The sequence below is a fragment of the Octopus sinensis genome, linkage group LG1, assembly GCF_006345805.1.
Source record: "Octopus sinensis linkage group LG1, ASM634580v1, whole genome shotgun sequence".
Lineage (NCBI taxonomy): Eukaryota > Metazoa > Mollusca > Cephalopoda > Octopoda > Octopodidae > Octopus > Octopus sinensis.
Window position 1 is genome coordinate 212,110,704 of NC_042997.1, and position 23,808 is coordinate 212,134,511.

The window sequence follows — 23,808 nt, forward strand, 5'->3', positions numbered from 1 at the left end:
GTACTCGTCAGCCGAAAAAACATCAGAGAATTCCCAAACATCAAAAGGGGTAGATACAAAAGAGGGTGTAAGATTAACTGCATTGAAGAAAGTTCGATTCATGGAGATCCGATGAAAGGTTTTAAACTTACAGAATTTGTGCATGTCTACATATAGCTCATATTGAATTGCTAATCAAGTTGTGTGAAGAAATTTTCGGATACAGTCATGCAAAATTTCTGAAAATCCGAGGAAGAAGCAAAGTGACTGTCATATCGTGTAGAGGAACAGATTGTTATTGAAATTTACAAGAATCGCAGATAAGTTCGATTCTTGGAGATCCGATGAAAAGTCTTGAACTTACAGAATATGTGCATGTCCTTATAGTTCATAATCCAGTTTTGTGAGGAGATTTAGGGTACAATCATGCGAAAATATCAGGGAATCCGATTCCCTGATATTTTAGCATTTCATCATCATTAATATGGTGAACAGTTTTATTCCTCGGGGCCAGTATAGCCTTTTCGCCAATCCATCCATATTCTGATAATTAGCTTGTAGATCTGGGAACACTGCATCTCTGAGATCAGAAGGTGTCTTAACAATGTTACAAATGGAATCGATGGCAATATTACCATTTTCATCCCCTGGTATTTTGCCTTCGCCAAGTGCAAGGAGGGTGTGAGGAAATGCTGCTGATGTGATATTACGTCGCATATGAGCACGCATATTGGTGTGAAGTTTGAGAGTTACTTCCCTTTATTAAAAAAATATGCATTAAAAAGGAAAAAAGATGGTAAATTATTTGTAAACTCATAGACTCATCGAAGACGTGCGCTAATACCCAGAAGGGCTCGATATGAATCACGACTATAATACCCGGTTTTGGTTAAACTGCATCGCAAAATGTGGGAGTAGTTAGGAATCTAAATCGGAGTAGACAGACACACAACCTTTCTTTTATATATAAATATTTTCGTCCTAAAAAACTTTGTATGGATTGAATGGTTACCTCTATGGAAATATATACACGTACATCATACATACATGTGTGTATAGATGAATATATAATACATTTAAATATCTATATACACTTTTGGGCGATCTTTCTGTTTGTTTCTTAGAGATAACTTTATCCCGTCCGATTCGCGCCAAAATTTACAGGGACATGTAGAATGAGGTGACGATGCTCGTGGGCTACCTTAGAAATCCCTATCTTAAAAGGTGTGGTTGCTAGGGGCCATCTTCCTCACTCACCCTATTTCCTCCTCCAGTACCCTCTCACTCCTCTACATATGACAGGCTACTACGGTTATTTAATGTAAAGTCTTCCTCAAATCATTCTCTCGCTATTTACTCTCTTCCAAGAACATTTTCACTCACTCTTATCTCTTAGCTTCCCATACATTTTACTCATGTATCTATCAGCGTCATAGACAGAAACAAATATTACATCGCCATCGCCTTCTACTGTCTACCTGTCAACACACACACAGTGAATTACTTTCACTTTATTCGTTGCACACTGTGTGTGTGCGTGTGCTGTATCCCACACTAAGAAAAGCACTTGACTCATACACCACAATGTGAGTTTTCTCTAAATTTTGCTTAATTGGGGTTGAAATTTTAAAAAGTGGACCTGGCAAGACCCGATGCATTCTACTCTTAAAAATGCTAGGTAAATTGTAATTGAAGAAATCCTATATTGTAGATTTCTATAAGAGACAAAGGGAGGCAGATAAAATCTGCCTTTTATAATAAGAGATATACGACGGGCTTCTTTCAGTTTCCATCTACCAAATCCACTCACAAGGCTTTGGTCGACCCAAGGCTATAGTAGAAGACAGTTGCCCAGGGTGCCATGCAGTGGGACTGAACCTGGAAGCATGTGGTTGGTAAGCAAGCTACTTACCACACAGCCACTCCTGTGCCCTGTTCAGGCTTGGATATAAACATGTAGTGTAAAACATTCAGACATCATCATTATCTTCCCATATCCTGTGGTACATTCTTTCGCCATAGCCACAAGAATGATGAAAATAGCTCTTCCTTCCCATTTGAAGGAAGGAGGCGTGACAATATTGACGATAGACTTGGCTGATAAACCGACTCGTCCCACACACGACAGCAGTCGTTCGACATAGATAGAAAGATAGATATAGATAGAAAGATAGATCGATATAGATAGAAAGATAGATAGACAGTGGGTGGCACAAAGTGTAAAGGACGTAAATAGCGCTATAAGCAAGGGAGATAACTAGAAACATATTTGCGTTTCTAATAAGTCGAGGAAGTAAACTGTAATACGGAGATGTACTTGCATAGCAAGTAATTTGATCTGAGATCGTGTGCTGAAACGAAAACAATTGCAGCGTGGAAGGTGTTTGTAAGCCATTTAAGAAACACACAAAAGCCGTTCGATTCACTTCAACATTTAAGTTTAATTTGTCAAAATATTTTCGTCGCTAAAATCCGCGACCTGTTCACTGACAAAGTCCGTGCTGCATCTCTGTAAATATTTCCCGCAAAATCTTACGTATTTGAATCACTATGGCAGAAGGTACTTCTGTTAACGGTGTTGCATCAAGCACGCATAAGCGGCGAGGTTACCTTGGATGGGATGAATACTTCATGTCAGTGGCTTTCCTCTCTGCTCAACGTAGCAAAGACCCAAGAACTCAGGTAGGAGCTTGTATTGTTAATGAAAATCAACGTATTGTTGGCACCGGATATAACGGTATGCCTCGAGGTTGTAGTGACGATGGAAAAACATCGTCACTACAACCTCGAGGCATACCGTTGGTGCCATAACAGTCCCACTGAGCTAGATAACAATATCTCTACGTATGTCATGCTGAGCTTAATGCTGTTCTCAATAAGAACTCTGCAGACGTTCGCAATTGCACTATGTATGTCGGTTTGTTTACTTGCAATGAATGTGCTAAAGTCATTACACAGTCTGGAATTAAAGAAGTCATATACTTTTCGGATAAATATAAGGACCGAACTACCTCTCAAGCTTCTCGAAAAATGTTTAAACATGCTGAAATAAAATATCGCCAGTATCATCCTACAGACGAACAAATTGTTATAGATTTTACTTCAATAGAAGAAAAGAAAGACCCGATTATAAGTCCAGTTTCGCACCTTCCTTCTAAAGTTTCAACTTTAATCAGATGCGAACATAAACACTTGGAATTCATTATATTGCCACCACTGCCTTTTCATAATGATATCCTGTTATATTTTCTAGCTAAAATATTAACTGTTGTATTTTTAACGAACATTTTTATTCCATTTTGTTTTCGTTTGTGTGTACATAACATTTTAACTTCCTCTTTCTAAGAAAGTGAAACTATCCACATTTGCTCCAATACGCAGTAGCGTAGCTGGGGGGTGTGTGTGCATTTTGGGCCGCACTTTTAAAGAGGCTAACGTGTGTGTGTCTGTATTTATTGTATGTGTGTATAAGTAGTTATATGCTTATATTATCTATTATAGTAATATTTTTCTGTTGAAATCCGTTTTAAGGCGGTCAATAGTTTAATTAAAGATGTGTCTATAAATGTGTGTGTATATATATATATTATATATATATATATATATATATATATATATAATATATATATATATATATATATATATATATATATATATATATATATTACATATTATATTTTATATTTCTATTTCCTTGTCTATTTATATTTACTATATATGTTGTATAATGCCTTTACTAATATGTAATGGTGTAATAAAGTATTGATTGAGTATCATCTGATGGTTGATGTTTTATTGATTTAAGTATGTTTCTCCATTTTCTAATTTTGTTACATATATATATATACATGTGTATACATATATATATATACACAAGTGTATACATTACACATGAAATGTATTTATTTATAAACTTTAAACTGAACTTCAATTGTTTTATAAACCTAACAGCTTGGTGTACGTAAATAAACGGCGTAAATTAACGAAGGTATAAACCTGACGGAAATACACGAAGTTGACTACTTTCACTTCTAACAACCAAAGGCATGACTGCCGTTTTTTTTTTTGTGAGGGTCCGGGGACAGCAACTAGAAAGGCCTCCCCGGGCAGCACAGATTCTAGCTACGCTAGTGCCAATATTCCCTCTAACTCCATCTAATAAAAAGTTATCCGACTTCCACCCAGCATGTTGCGTCTTCTCACTAGCTTTTCTACTACATAGCCACTATCCACTGGAGCTGGTTGATCTCATACCTATTCTACTCAGGATCACCCGACTCCCTCTACCCTCTCGTCTCTTATTCATTTGCATAAAACACTACACCTCATCTTTCTCAGACGTTAACTCTTGGAATATCTTTTCTGGAGTTGTTCAAGAACATCAGTTACATCGGTTCTACTAGCGAACTGTGGTCCGGGTGCGCGCAGTCGCGCATCCGCGCTAGCTAGTCGTAAGTAGTCGATCCTACAATGACTTTTTAACCCTAACCCTAACTTGTTTATAAAAATAATTTATTTCTTTAGTTAAAAAATCATTCACTTTGCATTTTATTTACTTTGTTCGAAAAATATTATTTAATATTATTTAATGGCGCGGGAGTGGCTGTGTGGTAAGTAGCTTGCTAACTAACCACATGGTTCCGGGTTCAGTCCCACCGCGTGGCATCTTGGGCAAGTGTCTTCTGCTATAGCCCCGGGCCGACCAATGCCTTGTGAGTGGATTTGGTAGACGGAAACTGAAAGAAGCCTGTCGTATATATATATGTATATATATATGAGTGTGTGTGTGTCTGTGTTTGTCCCCCTAGCATCGCTTGACAACCGATGCTGATGTGTTTACGTCCCCGTCACTTAACGGTTCGGCAAAAAGAGACCGATAGAATAAGTGCTGGGCTTACAAAGAATAAGTCCCGGGGTCGATTTGCTCGACTAAAGGCGGTGCTCCAGCATGGCCGCAGTCAAATGACTGAAACAAGTAAAAGAGTAGAAGAGAGTAAAGAGTAAAGAGTAATTTTCTTTGATCTGTATTCAGCCTTGAAATACAAACATACGCGGAAGTCGTTGTAGGATCGACTACTTACGACTAGCTAGCGCGAGTGCGTGCACCACTGTTCGCTAGTAGTACCAGTTACATCAACTTAAACAGTTTCGGAGTCGCCTACGAAAGGTCACCAGTGCAGACCCTCACAGGTCAAACCAAACCATAAAAAAAAAAAATTAGTTTTATTAGGTTAATTATGTGTTAATTTCCTTAGTTTTCATTATGTTAGTCCCTGAAATAATTGTGCCTATTTTTAATGTTTTATTCTTGTTTTTTTTTCGTTTAATTCTTAGATTATTCACATTGTAGTCTTTGTTTAACTTTCAAGTTTATTTGAATTTTATTCTTTATTTAAAAAATTATTCGGCGATGTTTCGCTTGTCGTAGCACACGTTTCCGTCGATTTCCGTAAAAAACTTTTATTTTTTTACATAAGTAATGAGAGCGAAAGAGACTAAGAGGAAGCGATTTTATGACGAGGAAGTTTCTCTTTGAAGTCTCCGTGTGTGTGTTTGATGGGGTGTGGGAGACAGACAGTATGTTGTGTAAGTGAAGTGCTTCTGTTAGTGTGTGCGAAGAGACAGAGAGAGTAATGTGTGAAAGAGAGAAATAACTGAAATTTTTTACTCGATGTATGTGTATATGTATGTATGCATGTATGTGTGTGTGTGTATGTATCTATGTATGTGTGTATGTGTATGTATCTATGTATGTGTGTGTATGTATCTATGTATGTGTGTAAGTATGTATGTGTGTATGTATGTATGTATGGCCGATTCAGTGTAACATACATACACACACATACATAGATACATACACACACATACATAGATACATACACACATACATACTTACACACATACATAGATACATACACACACACACATACATGCATACATACATATACACATACACCGAGTAAAAAATTTCAGTTATTTCTCTCTTTCACACATTACTCTCTCTGTCTCTTCGCACACACTAACAGAAGCACTTCACTTACACAACATACTGTCTGTCTCCCACACCCCATCAAACACACACACGGAGACTTCAAAGAGAAACTTCCTCGTCATAAAATCGCTTCCTCTTAGTCTCTTTCGCTCTCATTACTTATGTAAAAAAATAAAAGTTTTTTACGGAAATCGACGGAAACGTGTGCTACGACAACCGAAACATTGCCAATTATTCATTCAAATCTTGATAAGCATGTTATTGTTTGAATTTTTCAACCATAGATTCAAATTCCTATTTCATTATATGTTTGTAATTATGTGTAAATTTTTAATTTCATCCTTAGTGTAAAATCATTCGTGAATCTAACCCCTATCAGGTTCTTTGTTCGCCCCTTGTGGGTAATAAAAAAACAGGTATGTATGTGTGTGTGTGTGTGTGTGTGTAGGGGTCTATATCACCTTAAAACACTGCAACACTTTGTACCACTCAACACACTGCAACACTTTATAACACTCTACACACTGAAACATTTAATCTAAATTCAGGCACACAACCCCCCACCTCCCCCGAAATACTTTGTTTCCCTACTGACAAAGATCTTCAAAAGGAATTAGTGTCTTCGGTCAGATTCTGGGTCATTAGGTTATTACATAGCATCAACAATGAATTATCAGTCAATGTGTTAGTGAACAACACATATACACAACACAAACACACGCACACACACGTTATAATCTGAGACTGGTTATAAAATAATATAGGAATGTTTTATTCAAATAAGGTAATTATCAAAAACAACAAATGGAGTAAATAAAATAACAAAACGTTATAAAAACAAAATGATCCTTCTTTTTACTAATTTTAATGACTTTCAATCAGCCACTCATATTTTCTGATAGATTATCAACCAAGAAATGATAAAGTGTAGAGTCAGTGAAGTATATGATTAAAGTGTTGAGATGACATCCACTTGTGAAGTGATCACATCCACTTATCTAACCCTCACTTAATATCTTCAGATAACAGATTATTCTCCACAAACAAATAATGAATGTAACCTCAGTGGAAAGTGATTGTAGGGACAATGCTGCGTCAAAAAGAGATAAAAGAAATGGGTTCTATACAGCAGTACACAGCAATACCTAGATTAGCTATGGCCAATAAGACATAAGAGATAGTTTGGTAAAGGGTCAGCCACCAATCCATTTCAACATCTGGTCACTTACAAATGGGGTGTCTTCTCCCTCTTTCTCATAAACATTGCTACAACTGTCTTTGCTTGTCTAAATCATCTGGGTACACACCCCATTCAGCACATGACCAATGAGAACAAGATGCAAGGTAAACATGTTTCTGTCATATTAAACCTCTTCAGTGCATACCGAGTAATACACATGCAGTAGAATCACCCTATGAAGTTCTTTGTATATATACCCCTTTAAATTCAATACCATTGACGATTTTTTTCCTCTGTCTTCCCTTCCTTGGATCTTTCCTTTTCCTATGTTTCTGACGAAGAGCTCCGCTCAAAACGTTAAATCCTCCTTCGTTCTTTCCTTTCCTGAGTGTCCAATAACACTGTACTTGCTCCACGTCCTCGCGTTTTCTCTTTGGGATGCGTACAAGGTAGAGGAATTAGACAACGAAGAACTTCTCCTTTGTTTCCTATTGATAGTTGGAATGCTTGCTTTAGAACAGAACCAGGTATTCCTTGCACTAATAACCATTTAGAGGGATGTCACAATGCACACATCCGAATCTATGGAAACTAATTACGGCACTGAAAAAGGAAGAACATTTGGCACAATTGAGAAAGGTTGAATTTGATTGAGGTGAGATCTGCGAGAGCCCCCCAAAAATATAAAGATACAAACAAACAGCTGCAGATAATTGTTGAGCGATCGAGTCCCGAAAATAAAATGGAATTTTTACAAGCAATCGCTCAAGACCTTCATCATTATTAAAGCTTTTAGCAATGTTTTTATGCTTTACTATAATTTTTATCATATCTTTATTTCAATGATTTACTTTTTTCTAATATTGGGAATGGAATTATCAGGAGTCAAATTACTGGTCACTGTCTGTCTGTCTGTATGTATACACAAGTATATTACACACACACACACACACACACTAATGTACACACATTCACTCAAATCCTTGAGGAAAGAATACATTTCAAGAGAGCAACACTTATAGAAATACTATTTTACTTTTTCTCAGAACATTTAATGAACCATAAACAAATGCAACTTCCCCACAAATAGATTTAGATTCCAATTTTTCACATAATAAAGTGCCATGATACTTTGGCAATCCATTCTAGGAAGTGAAATGGAATCTTGCTTGGTATGGAATAAATACAACTAATTAGGTTTGGTTTGGCAGAAATTCTTCATTTGAAAGCAATGTAGGAAACAGAAAAGAAAATTTGGTAGAAAGCAAAAATGTGACATTTTTGTCAAGCTAAAAGAAATGGCACCATGTACTTAATTTGTATTCTCATAGCGGAAGAGTGTCAAGTCAAAATAAGAAACACAGATATAGCTTAAAAGTATATAAAATATTAATTCAAATATTAATAATAATAATAATAATAACAGTACAATATTAAATGAAAGTTTACATCTCTGTGTTGCCATAACTGAGCAATTCTCTCTTTACTCTCTTTTACTCTTTTACTGGTTTCAGTCATTTGACTGCGGCCATGCTGGAGCACCGCCTTTAGTCGAGCAAATCGACCCCGGGACTTATTCTTTGTAAGCCCAGTACTTATTCTATCGGTCTCTTTTGCCGAACCGCTAAGTGACGGGGACGTAAACACACCAGCAATGCTAGGGGGACAAACACAGACACACAAACATATACACACACACTTATATATATATATATACATATATACGACAGGCTTCTTTCAGTTTCCGTCTACCAAATCCACTCACAAGGCATTGGTCGGCCCGGGGCTATAGCAGAAGACAGTTGCCCAAGATGCCACGCAGTGGGACTGAACCCGGAACCATGTGGTTGGTTAGCAAGCTACTTACCACACAGCCACTCCTGCGCCTGTTTTTTTTTAATGAGAATCTTATGGCCATTGATGAAAGCCAAAGTGAGCAGTGTCTTGTTAAAGTTGTCACAGCTTGCAGTCTTTCACAATAGGCAACAATGAGAAGCAATCAAATTTAGCTGATAGTAAAATTATTCATTTTATTCCAACTAAAAATATTTATTCAGATCAAAGAAATCTAGAAATAAAAATTGGATGAGTGATATTTCCATTTTCATTTCAAATTTCAACCGGAGCAAATATATCTTCTCCAAATCAATATCCGGGAGTTGTAGTTTAGATGTAAGTATTTATTGAAAAGGGCCATGATCATCCCGTCTCTTCTTTTTTCAGTCACAGTGGACTGAGGACAACAATACCTAAAGTGACCTTTAGTCTAAGATGATAGAGTTTCGTTTAAAAGCAATTTAGCTACTGCTTCTAGCTGGTTCATTGAACAATGGCCACCGCATAGATTTCTATATTATATCTTTAACAAAATTGGTGAAATAACAGTGAGGAAATAAAGACTTTAGTCCATCCCAAGTTATTTGATTATTGTTGGTTATAAATAGCACCCACCCCTCTCTCTCCTTCCCCTTTCAGCACCTCCCCACTCGCCTCCAGACCCCACCAATGCCGCTTTGATTCACAGACAATCAATGAAAACTCAATTCCAGACACCACTGTTAGCTCCATCTTATTTGAATGAGATTATCTCTGTATGGATTACCTGACTCACACTGTGATTTAATCCAGGCATAATGACATAAGACACAAATCACACAAACACCTGCTCTCATCTCGTTAACCAGTTTCCCAAGGGATTAGAAGGAACTTTCTTCACACAACAAATAATAATCAGATTATCAACTGCGACGCAGTCACCATCTCCTCTGTGCCTCACAACAACCCTGGCTTCTGACATTAATTAAAGACCCCATTGTTCAGCCATTGTCACCTATGATTGATTTCTGTAATTTCGTACCAGTAATTAAACATGATGACAGGAAAAGAAAAAAAAAAGAATCTTTAATCAGACTCCAGTCCATTGGAATGGCTGTATGGTTAAGAGGTTTGCTTTGCTACCCACATGGTTTCAGGTTCAGTCCTAACAAGTGGTGTCTTGGGTAGGTGCCTTGGACCAGCCAAACTTTTGTGAGTGGATTTCGTAGATGGAAACTGAAAGAAGCCTGTTGTATGTGCATGTGTCCCCCACATCACCACCACTACTTGACAACTAGAGATAGAGCAAAAGAAACTGATAAATTAAATACCAGACTTAAAAAAAAGAGAAGTCCTTGGGTCACTTTGTTTGACCCTTCAAGGTGGTGCCCCAGTATGGGCACAGTTCAATGACTGAAACAAGTGAAAGATAAAAGATTATAATAGTTAAAGTATAAATTCAATTTTATCAAACAATACAGGAGTTAAAGTGAAGAATTAACCCTTTTGATACCAACCTGGCTGAAACCACCTCTGGCTCTGCAGTATAAATGTCTTGTTTCCAAAAGTTCTGAATTAAAATCATCCACCAAACCTTAGTCACAATTTATGTTCGTAACACCAGCTTAATGATAACTAAGTTATTTGACTAAATTCTTTGTTATATTTAAAGTAATTGAAAAAAATACAGAGCATCTCTACAGAAATATGGTAATAGAAGGGTTCAAATATATAATAGAGAAACAATTCTTAACCCTTTTGATACCAACCTGGCTGAAACCACCTCTGGCTCTGCAGTATAAATGTCTTGTTTCCAAAAGTTCTGAATTAAAATCATCCACCAAACCTTAGTCACAATTTATGTTCCTAATACTAGCTGAATGATAACTAAGTTATTTGACTAAATTCTTTGTTATATTTAAAGTAATTGAAAAAAATACAGAGCATCTCTACAGAAATATGGTAATAGAAGGGTTCAAATATATAATAGAGAAACAATTCTTAACCCTTTTGATACCAACCTGGCTGAAACCACCTCTGGCTCTGCAGTATAAATGTCTTGTTTCCAAAAGTTCTGAATTAAAATCATCCACCAAACCTTAGTCACAATTTATGTTCCTAATACTAGCTGAATGATAACTAAGTTATTTGACTAAATTCTTTGTTATATTTAAGTAATTGAAAAAAATACAGAGCATCTCTACAGAAATATGGTAATAGAAGGGTTCAAATATATAATAGAGAAACAATTCTTACCCTTTTGATACCAACCTGGCTGAAACCACCTCTGGCTCTGCAGTATAAATGTCTTGTTTCCAAAAGTTCTGAATTAAAATCATCCACCAAACCTTAGTCACAATTTATGTTCCTAATACTAGCTGAATGATAACTAAGTTATTTGACTAAATTCTTTGTTATATTTAAAGTAATTGAAAAAAATACAGAGCATCTCTACAGAAATATGGTAATAGAAGGGTTCAAATATATAATAGAGAAACAATTCTTAACCCTTTTGATACCAACCTGGCTGAAACCACCTCTGGCTCTGCAGTATAAATGTCTTGTTTCCAAAAGTTCTGAATTAAAATCATCCACCAAACCTTAGTCACAATTTATGTTCCTAATACTAGCTGAATGATAACTAAGTTATTTGACTAAATTCTTTGTTATTTTAAGTAATTGAAAAAAATACAGAGCATCTCTACAGAAATATGGTAATAGAAGGGTTCAAATATATAATAGAGAAACAATTCTTAACCCTTTTGATACCAACCTGGCTGAAACCACCTCTGGCTCTGCAGTATAAATGTCTTGTTTCCAAAAGTTCTGAATTAAAATCATCCACCAAACCTTAGTCACAATTTATGTTCCTAATACTAGCTGAATGATAACTAAGTTATTTGACTAAATTCTTTGTTATATTTAAAGTAATTGAAAAAAATACAGAGCATCTCTACAGAAATATGGTAATAGAAGGGTTCAAATATATAATAGAGAAACAATTCTTAACCTTTTGATACCAACCTGGCTGAAACCACCTCTGGCTCTGCAGTATAAATGTCTTGTTTCCAAAAGTTCTGAATTAAAATCATCCACCAAACCTTAGTCACAATTTATGTTCCTAATACTAGCTGAATGATAACTAAGTTATTTGACTAAATTCTTTGTTATATTTAAAGTAATTGAAAAAAATACAGAGCATCTCTACAGAAATATGGTAATAGAAGGGTTCAAATATAATAGAGAAACAATTCTTAACCCTTTTGATACCAACCTGGCTGAAACCACCTCTGGCTCTGCAGTATAAATGTCTTGTTTCCAAAAGTTCTGAATTAAAATCATCCACCAAACCTTAGTCACAATTTATGTTCCTAATACTAGCTGAATGATAACTAAGTTATTTGACTAATTCTTTGTTATATTTAAAGTAATTGAAAAAAATACAGAGCATCTCTACAGAAATATGGTAATAGAAGGGTTCAAATATATAATAGAGAAACAATTCTTAACCCTTTTGATACCAACCTGGCTGAAACCACCTCTGGCTCTGCAGTATAAATGTCTTGTTTCCAAAAGTTCTGAATTAAAATCATCCACCAAACCTTAGTCACAATTTATGTTCCTAACACTAGCTGAATGATAACTAAGTTATTTGACTAAATTCTTTGTTATATTTAAAATCAATTGAAAGAAACACAGAGCATCTCTACAGAAATTCGGTAACAAAAGGGTTAACAAAGCTGTCTGCAATGTCTGGCTCTTAGTAATGGAATATTCTATGAATTACCATAAACCTGAGTTAGAAAAGAAAACTATTGCAAACACAAAGACAATTGCATCTGAAAGCAGTTACCTAGGTTTTATTTTGTGATTAAATAAAATTAATTCAATGACAGCAGCTGCAATGAAAATAAGGAAAATATAACCCCTACAGCAATATCAGATATTTTAGTGGAGCCATACCAAAATGGAAATAATTTCCACACAGAATCCAAAAGCGATTTGTGCCAAGAGGCTGGATTTGGGTTTTAAATTTCGTTTTGCTCTCAATATTATTTCATCTTTGTTTTAAACATTTGATTATATTTAAAAAAAAATATGATTTTACATTATTACTAGGCAGTATCGCCTGGCGTTGCTCGGCTTTGTTTCGACCCTTTAGAATTGGAATTTTTGAAAAGTAAAAGTTTTGTATTATGTAGCTCTTTAAGTGAACATAATAGGGATTTTCATAGAAAAAAAGCACCTTTTTGATGTAAATAATTTTTGGTGTTAACATGGTCCAATTTGAAGTTTTTCTTCTACGGAAGGAAGAGCAAGCCTTCTTCTATCATACTCTCAATTTTGGTCAACTTGCGCTGCAGGGTCTCGGAGGATATAGTGTTAGTTGAAGGCTACCAAACCTGCCATACACAGACAACTTCAGCTTTCTATATATATAGATTTACAATGGACGGATAGGTCTCCTCACCTTGTTTGTTGTTACCAAGTTTCGGTTGATGTACTCTCCAGTCTTCATCAGGTGTTCTGGTGGAATTTTGAACCCAACCCCTTATTTGACTAATGGGGTTCTCTGTTTTCATTCCTAAGATCTTTTTTTTTACTGATGTTATTTTTTCTGTAGATATTATTCTCCCACCCACCACCTAATGTCAAACTGTCAACCCATACCAGCATGGAAAATGGATGTTAAATGATGATGATGATGATGACCTGTTCAGGTACTGTTGTTGACTGGTTCACCTCATCAAACAAAATCTCCAAATGTTCCAGCTCTACAACAATCTAAGCCATGTTAACACTTTTTACTGTATTTCTGTTGAGATGCTCTGTGTTTCTTTCAATTACTTTAAATATAACAAAGAATTTAGTAAAATAACTTAGTTATCATTAAGCTAGTGTTAGGAACATAAATTGTGACTAAGGTTTGGTGGAAGATTTTAATTGAGAACTTTTGAAAACAAGACTTCCATTTTCGCTTCAACTCCAGAGCTTCAGAGCCAGAGGTGGTTTCAGCGGGGTTGGTATGGAAAGGGTTAAGAAATCTTCAGGAGATTTCTAAGCAGTGAATTCCTTTACAGTCACCACTGATACATTTGTAATGAAAATTTGATAAGTCCAACTTGGCTTCTGTTTTGTAGAAGTGTTATCATCAACAGGCAGCCACCAAAGCTGATAAGTTAAGCGACTTTTCTTTATCAGTTAAAGTGTTTCCTTTCAGGTTGCAAAGAAGGAAATCAGAGTCAAGGAAGGTTACAGCTTCACTTATCTAAAACAAACTTCTCTTACAACTCAACACTGTGATGGGAAGTGAGGTGGGTGCATGTGTCTGTGCGCGCGCATGAGTGAGTGTATACAAATATGTAACTGTTTTCTGAAACAGAATTGCATATCTAAAGTTTTGCTATATTATACACCCTGGTGTGTTTTCCTCTTTAATATATATAAAAAATTAAATATATTAAATAGGGGTGTTTATTAATAGCTGCCAGGAATGTATTATCTATGCAAATGGATTTATGTGATGTAGTGAGTCCCTTAATAATAGGGGTGACAAAGTGTTAATGTACCGAGGGAGAAATTATGTCCGATGTCGTGTGCAAAGGAGAAGACTGTGCTGGTTTGGTCAGGTGATGCATGCAGATGAGGACAGTTGCATAAAGAAGTGAGGGTTACTTAAAATGGAACTTGTGGAAGAGGAAAACCTAGGAAGACATGGGGTGAAGACAGAAGGCTGATCTCAAGATGCTAAGCCTCACAGAGGAGATGACAAAGAGCCAAGGCGAATGGTGATTTTCTGTGCTTGAGAAAACCTGTTCATAAAACCAAATACGAGGTCCTAAATCCTAAAAGCATTTTATCAACTCTTATCCAACCCCGTGTACAGCCCCTGCACCATACCCCACAATTCAACCATTCCTCCTTGTGTTTCGTTCCTCCCTTCCTACTTCCATCTCTCATTCTGGTCTCCTCCCATTTCTTATCACCCCCTCCCCATTTAACTATCATTCCCAGGGCCTCGCTTGTCTGCCACCATACCAATTCACTATATCTACCATTCACATACCTCTACATCTATCTCCCCCCACCTGTCTTGTGCCTTGATCATCATCATCTCCTACCTCCTACTGCCTGAACTATCATCCCTGAGCCACTCCTACCTCTCTCTCTCTCTTTTCCTATCCTCCCACCCTTGTCCCAACTGATATTCCCCATCAAGCCACACCTCCATTCCTCTTCACCACACTCACCTCTACCCCCATCACTTACTGTCCCCTCCTTATCTCCTGCTCAACAACTCCTGTCTTTTGAGGGGCCTTGCTCTGGCAACCCCTACTTTCATCTTACCTTTTCTCCCAGATTCTCCATCCCATCCATATATAATGCAGGGTGGTCATGTATCTTCTCCAAAGCAACATATTTCAGCTTGGCCCTGGCATAAAATCTCCACTCCACCTTCTCAAATATCCCCCCCCCCCACCACTTAGTTAAGAGGGCTTTCCCCTTTTGCTCCTTTTCTTGTCCTTTCTGGTTACTTGGCAACCCCACTAGTGCTGGTGTTAAGAAGGGCAGCCAGCTCTAGAAACCGTGCCAAAGCCGACAGGGAGCACAATGCCGCTGTGTGGCTCGTCCAACCCATGCCAGCATGGAAAATGGTTGTACGATGATGATGATGATGGTGATTTCACTTAGGCCTCCTGATACTAATGACCAGTTGTTAGAACTCAATATATTTATGGTGAAGAGTAAACCACAAGGTGAGTACAAGTGTCACATCAATTAACCCTTTAGCATTCAAACTGGCTATATCTGTCACTTTTATTTTCGATACTGGCCAGATCCAGCCTCTCACACCTACTCTACAATGTCATAGGAAAAGTAAACAATACCGTTATTGAAATCTCAAAGCTATGAGATAATGCAGGATCAATTCAAGGCAATGTGAATGAATAAGGATTAGATTTGACAGAGCAATCCGAATGCTGTGAAGGGTTAATGAATGACAAAAGAACAGAAGTTATGTAATCACTCATTTCATTTTGACTGTTTGAGTCAAGCACATCGACATCAAAATAAATATCAAATGGAAATTTTAATTGTGATACCTGTGCTGGTGGCACGTAAAAAGCACCATCCGAACGTGGCCAATGCCAGCGCCGCCTTGACTGGCTTCTGTGCCGGTGGCACGTAAAAAGCACCAACCGCTGCCAGCCTCCCCTGGCACCTGTGCCGGTAGCACGTAAAAAGCACTCACTACACTCATGGAGTGGTTGGCGTTAGGAAGGGCATCCAGCTGTAGAAACACTGCCAGATCAGACTGGAGCCTGGTGTAGCCTCCTGGCTTCCCAGACCCCAGTCGAACCGTCCAACCCATGCTAGCATGGAAAACGGACGTTAAACGATGATGATGATGTTTCTGCTGCAAGAAACACGGCACTCACAGGTTGCTCATGCAACACCTTATACTCTCTTCAGAGCCACATCATCATCATTTAATGTCCATTCTCCCTGCTGTTATGGGTTGGATGCTTTGATAGGTGGTGGCAAGCCTCAATTGCCTGTTTTGGTACGGCTTCTATGGCTGGATGCCCTTCCTAACACTGACCACTTTACTAGAGGCTGTTTAAGTGGCTCCAGCTTAGGTGCTTTATACATGGCCCTAGCAATGATGCTTTTTACACATCACATATATGAGTGTGTGTGTATGTGCACAGTGTCTCCACATATGCTCAGTAGCTGACCACACAAAGCCCTGGAGCCATTCCAACTGATCCCACCTTTTTCCAAAATATTAAATTCAGTTTAATGTACACACACACACACACAGACTGTCATTGGCTGAAATCTATAGATTTATTCTCCAGAATATTGGAACATGGAAATAGTTCTTATCTTTATTGGGGTAGTTTTGGGGGTTGAAGCGAAAATGGAAGACTTCCCCCTTAATTCTAACAATAGTTTTGTTTGTTTTTTATCAAAGTTTCTCTGCATTGATTTTTCTCCTCTTGAAGTTGTTGAGTAAAACATTAAAATACGAAATAAATAAATCAAAGAACAAAAGGAATTTCCATTGGAGATATTTTCTCTCCTAAAACTGCTAATGATACCAAGCGGTGGCATCGTTTGTATTTCACACATTTTCAACATATATTTAGCTGCAGCAAACATTTAGATTAGTGATGGCAGCAACAAAAAAGCAAGTTTAGCCAATAGCAAAAGAAACACTTCCTTCTTATTGATTCAATATTTTTACCAAAATCTAATCTCATAAAAAAAACAAAAAAACAACCCTACATTAAAAAGAAGCCATTGTTTGTCAGAACATTCTCCAGATATTATTGTATATTGAATATTTTCAATATTAAGACTATTTGCTACCTGTATTGATAGCAAAGCAGTTGATGGGTGAAGGACTGGCCTGTTGTTTATGGAAAGGAAGCATCGAGTTCCCAATAAAAGCCGACGAAATTTGTTCAGTGAAGTTGTTTGACAAATCCAGTTCAGGTATTTCACAAAATATACATTCGAATAAAATAGAATCGGTTCGATTTTAAGATATTATCACTTCTATTTTGATTTTATACACAACATAATACAATATTACTTGGATGAATATGCTTGAGAGTGCATATAAATATACACACATACAGTACATATATGCACACACACACACACACACACACACACCACACACACACATATATATAAAATAAAAAAATAATGATAATAATTTAAGTGAGGAAAGGAGAAGTGAAATTGACATTACAATTATTTCTGTAAACGGACGATTTTTAAAATTTCCTATCTCAGGAGAGGCTGTGTAGTAAGTAGCTTGCTAACCAACCACATGGCATCTTGGGCAAGTGTCTTCTGCTATAGCCCCAGGCCGACCAAAGCCTTGTGAGTGGATTTGGTAGACGGAAACTGAAAGAAGCCTGTCGTATATATGTATATATATATATGTATGTATGTATGTATGTGTGTGGGTTTGTGAGTCTGTGTTTGTCCCCCTAGCATTGCTTGACAACCGATGCTGGTGTGTTTACGTCCCCGTCACTCAGCGGTTCGGCAAAAAGAGACCGATAGAATAAGTACTGGGCTTACAAAGAATAAGTCCCGGGGTCGATTTGCTTGACTAAAGGTGGTGCTCCAGCATGGCCGCAGTCAAATGACTGAAACAAGTAAAAGAGAGTAAAAAGAGTATACAATGTTACGTAATACATTCCACACATAGAGAGGTATATCCTGCTATTCAAGTTCATTCACTTCGTCACACATCTTGATTTGGTTGATTGTGGTTTCAAAGCTTGCCAACCACTCCGAGAGGTTAGTGGGTGCTTTTTACATGCAACTAATACAAGGGCCAGTTAGGCAATACTGGCATCGACCATGCTTGAATGGTGCTTTTTATGTGCCACAAGCAAGGGAGCCAGCCAAGTGGTACTGGCATTGAACACACTCGAATGGCGCTTTTTACGTGCCACCAGCACGGGAGCCAGCCAAGTGGCACTGGCATTGAACATACTCGAATGGTGCTTTTTACGTGCCACCAGCACGGGAGCCAGCCAAGTGGTACTGGCATTGAACACACTCGAATGGCGCGTTTTATGTGCCACCAGCACGGGAGCCAGCCAAGTGGCACTGGCATTGAACACACTCGAATGGCGCTTTTTACGTGCCACCAGCACAGGAGCCAGCCAAGTGGCACTGGCATTGAACACACTCGAATGGCGCTTTTTACGTGCCACCAGCACAGGAGCCAGCCAAGTGGCACTGGCATTGAACACACTCGAATGGCGCTTTTTACGTGCCACCAGCACAGGAGCCAGCCAAGTGGCACTGGCATTGAACACACTCGAATGGCGCTTTTTACGTGCCACCAGCACAGGAGCCAGCCAAGTGGCACTGGCATTGAACACACTCGAATGGCGTTTTTACGTGCCACCAGCACAGGAGCCAGCCAAGTGGCACTGGCATTGAACACACTCGAATGGCGCTTTTTACGTGCCACCAGCACAGGAGCCAGCCAAGTGGCACTGGCATTGAACACACTCGAATGGCGCTTTTTACGTGCCACCAGCACAGGAGCCAGCCAAGTGGCACTGCATTGAACACACTCGAATGGCGCTTTTTACGTGCCACCAGCACAGGAGCAGCCAAGTGGAACTGGCATTGAACACACTCGAATGGCGCTTTTTACGTGCCACCAGCACAGGAGCCAGCCAAGTGGCACTGGCATTGAACACACTCGAATGGTGCTTTTTACGTGCCACCAGCACGGGAGCCAGCCAAGTGGCACTGGCATTGAACACACTCGAATGGCGCTTTTTACGTGCCACCAGCACAGGAGCCAGCCAAGTGGCACTGGCATTGAACACACTCGAATGGCGCTTTTTACGTGCCACCAGCACAGGAGCCAGCCAAGTGGCACTGGCATTGAACACACTCGAATGGCGCTTTTTACGTGCCACCAGCACAGGAGCCAGCCAAGTGGCACTGGCATTGAACACACTCGAATGGCGCTTTTTACGTGCCACCAGCACAGGAGCCAGCCAAGTGGCACTGGCATTGAAACACTCGAATGGCGCTTTTTACGTGCCACCAGCACAGGAGCCAGCCAAGTGGCACTGGCATTGAACACACTCGAATGGTGCTTTTTACGTGCCACCAGCACGGGAGCCAGCCAAGTGGCACTGGCATTGAACACACTCGAATGGCGCTTTTTACGTGCCACCAGCACAGGAGCCAGCCAAGTGGCACTGGCATTGAACACACTCGAATGGCGCTTTTTACGTGCCACCAGCACAGGAGCCAGCCAAGTGGCACTGGCATTGAACACACTCGAATGGCGCTTTTTACGTGCCACCAGCACAGGAGCCAGCCAAGTGGCACTGGCATTGAACACACTCGAATGGCGCTTTTTACGTGCCACCAGCACAGGAGCCAGCCAAGTGGCACTGGCATTGAACACACTCGAATGGCGCTTTTTACGTGCCACCAGCACAGGAGCCAGCCAAGTGGCACTGGCATTGAACACACTCGAATGGCGCTTTTTACGTGCCACCAGCACAGGAGCCAGCCAAGTGGCACTGGCATTGAACACACTCGAATGGCGCTTTTTACGTGCCACCAGCACAGGAGCCAGCCAAGTGGCACTGGCATTGAACATACTCGAATGGCGCTTTTTACGTGCCACCAGCACGGGAGCCAGCCAAGTGGTACTGGCATTGAACACACTCGAATGGCGCGTTTTATGTGCCACCAGCACGGGAGCCAGCCAAGTGGCACTGGCATTGAACACACTCGAATGGCGCTTTTTACGTGCCACCAGCACAGGAGCCAGCCAAGTGGCACTGGCATTGAACACACTCGAATGGCGCTTTTTACGTGCCACCAGCACGGGAGCCAGCCAAGTGGCACTGGCATTGAACACACTCGAATGGCGCTTTTTACGTGCCACCAGCACAGGAGCCAATCAGGCAGAACAGTGGATGACTTGGTATATTTTTCATTTCACTCAATGAAATCTTGAGTCATTTATACTGCAATGAGATTTAGCCTGGATACCTCCAAGTTATGGGGACCAATCTATCAGGGCTGACTTGGGGTCTAACACCACCACCACCATCTCCACTACTATCTACTACAACTACAACAAGAACAACAATCACCTCCATTTAAAAATACAGCTGTTAAACAATGAGAAAATATAAAGCATAAAATTTAAGTGAAACCAAATTAATTCATATTTGTGAGATTAAAAGCATCTTTTAGTTTTCTCCCAGTTCTAAAATTTGATAAAAGACAGCAGCAATTTGAAATAAATCTTATTAAAAAAAAAACATTAAAAGCCTACTGGAAGAGGGCAGAAGTGAAAACGGTTAATTTTTGAAAATGATATAATTACAAGATGTGACATGAAGTGTGTTGAATCTATTTTAAAACTTTAGAGGATGGCATGTCAGTTGATTGTGGTGGGATAGCAGGACTGACTACGGGGGGGGGGGGGGGAGAGATTACAGTAATAACATTGGGATGGGTGGGGAGAAAGAGAGAGAGAGAGAGAGAGCGAGTGTGTGTATGTGTTAATTGGTCTTTACCAATATTCACTTCTTCCCGAAAAACAGATATAAAAATAGAGAATGGATACTAAATGTCTGCTTCTGCAATATGCCAAGAAAGACCCTCTACCCTATTCATCTCCAACCATGACTATCACTATTCAAATAGCAACTTTAATCAACAAATCATGGCACACAATGAATTCACTAAGAAGAAAAAAAAAGAAGTTTTTTCTCCCCATGAAATAAAATTTCATGGCTTTAAGAAAAAGAAAAAAAGTTCCATTTTCTTTGATAGAATTTGAGAAGAGGAGAAGGGAACATGGGGTGGGGCTGATAACTGAAGATAAAATTTTTGATTTTCTAAAATTTATCTTCTAACTCTAAAATCCTGAACAAATGTAAAATTTGAAGATAATTAGGAAAACAAATAATGATTTTGACATGGATAATAAATGGCCATCCCTTTGAAAGAGGGGGGAATGGAAACTTAAACTGGCCTCAGTACAAGCCTACAAATTGTAAAAGTTATTTCTATCAATACTGGAAGGTAAAGGTCCCCTTAATAAGAATGATAACCAAAGCAATAATTATCCCCGTGGCATTTGGTGCAGTTGGCACAACAGTCAAACCCTAATCCTTAAAACTTGAAGGGAGCTGGAACTGAGTCTCCCATTATTTAAAATTTTGGTACAAGGCCTGCCATTTTTTAGGAGGAGGAGGGCTTAAGTTGATTACATCAAACCCAGTGATGAACTGGGGCTTATTTTAATGATCCTGAAAGAATGAAAGGGAAAATTGACCTTGGCAGAATGTGAACTGAGAATGTAAAAACGGAAAAAATGTCCAGAAGCATTTTGTCCTTTCTTCTGTAGACACAAGGTCTGCAATTAGTGGGAAGGGGGGAAAGTGCTTGACTGGGGCTTATTTTATCGCCCCCCAAAAGGATGAAAGGCAAAACTAGCTTTTGTGGAATTTGAACTCAGAACAAAAGGTGGAAGAAATGTTGCTAAGCAATTCACCTGACATGCTTTCGATTTTGCCAACATGCTGCCTTAGTGATGATGATGATGATGATGATGCAGGAAGTCAGCTGCACGCACACCCAGTGTATGACAGGTACCTATCAAGTCCAGAGTGTAGCAAGCCTGTTTAGTGGAAGGAGACATTACATTCATCCAATAATTAGTTATTGTTGTTTTTAATGCAAACTGAAATTGTTGTTGTTGAACTGAAGGTGAGTGTGTTCATGGAAAGCCATTCCAGCTACGACCATTCCAACAACTAGCTGTTGTTTGGGCATAATGTCCTTATGACTTTATTAGCAGTGTACTAAGCAGTGTCGATAGAATAGTGGAGGTGTGAACAATTATATTTAAGCCATTCATTTGCACTTAGATATGGAGAGACCTGAAACACACTGCACTGGGTTATGAATGATGTCGTTAGAGAATGGGACGGACACCAGTTTCTTCAGTATTGGAAACCAAACCCATTGTGAATTACTGTTTAAATATAGAAAAAAAAAATAGGTGTGCTTTGAGGGAGATGAGGCTGCTACTTTTAGCTAGCCAAGTGATTGTACAGAAATTCCCCCAGAAATCATACAGAATAGACCAAATTTTGGTCGATCAATTCAACTAGTTCCATCTGCAGCAGGATGAGTAGTGCTATGGCAGCAGATTAAGTCAGTCTATTCCTTAGATTATTGCCAAGAAATCTAAGAGGAAGACCATTAGCTGACAAGCAATGAGAAGCCAATCACCCAAAGAAGGGCATGTCCCTTCAAATGCAATGGATTCAGTGAAATTTCATTAAAAGTACAATAGCTCTTGCATCCAACTTTAGTTGGTGATTCACAGACACAGTTGGATAAAGTCTTCAATAATTCAAATTCAGGACTGAAGCAACTTGTTTCTCTTCTCTCATCTCATTCCTCAATATTCTTACATTCAGTCATGTAATCCTAGATGTACTGTTCCCTCCCCCCCCCACCAAAATAGATGTGATTAGTGTGACAGGAAGATCTTTGATGAAAAATCTAGAGGAAAGGAGAAGGAAGAGGAGGACTGGCCTGAGGCTATACAACGATAGATAAGCTAAGGGACACATACACTCTGTGCTGTGTATAAGGGACATCATAAAGAAAATGTATGTGTGTGTAATATATACATATATATATATATCATGTGATTGACCAGACAATCAGATGTTGTTACACATCACTGGTCACAATGCACTTTGCATCGTTTTAGCCTTTGAATGACACCATCCTGCTGGCTAGGTGAGCAGGCCAACATCCTCCCCTGATTAAAAGGGAGACTGGTGCAACATGAAGTGTTTTGATCCAGAACACAGTGCATCACACACCAGGGAATCGAACCCACGATCTAGACATCATAGTGCAACTGCCTAACCACTAGGCCATGCGCCTTCACGTATACATACAACACACACACACACACACACAATGTGTGCTTGCATCTACAAGCAGAGCTTATTGATCTGTATTATACACACCAAGATGATGATATAAAAAAAAAACAGTATCAGAGTCATGACAAGCCTATAAATTCTGCTCAGAGAAATTTTTTGCAACCTCATAATTTAGCATCTGTGAACTGGCAGCACTGTTCTAAATAGACTGACATTGATAAATGGATGTGGCAAGGTTTGGGGAAAGGAATAACAGAGAAGCTTAGGTAAAAAGAGAGATACAGGTTTATGAGATTTATTTGGCAACTAAATACACTTTTCTTTATAAAAATTCCTGTTTCTTT

General features: G+C 38.9%; 1 protein-coding gene and 1 pseudogene across 3 annotated transcripts in view; one reads left to right on the forward strand and one right to left on the reverse strand.

Annotated features, from left to right (window-relative positions):
• Positions 1-23,808, reverse strand: part of LOC115211914 (phosphatidate cytidylyltransferase, photoreceptor-specific) — a 286,511-nt gene that overhangs the window by 116,373 nt on the left and 146,330 nt on the right. The window lies entirely within an intron of this gene.
• Positions 2,108-3,531, forward strand: LOC115211925 (annotated as a pseudogene).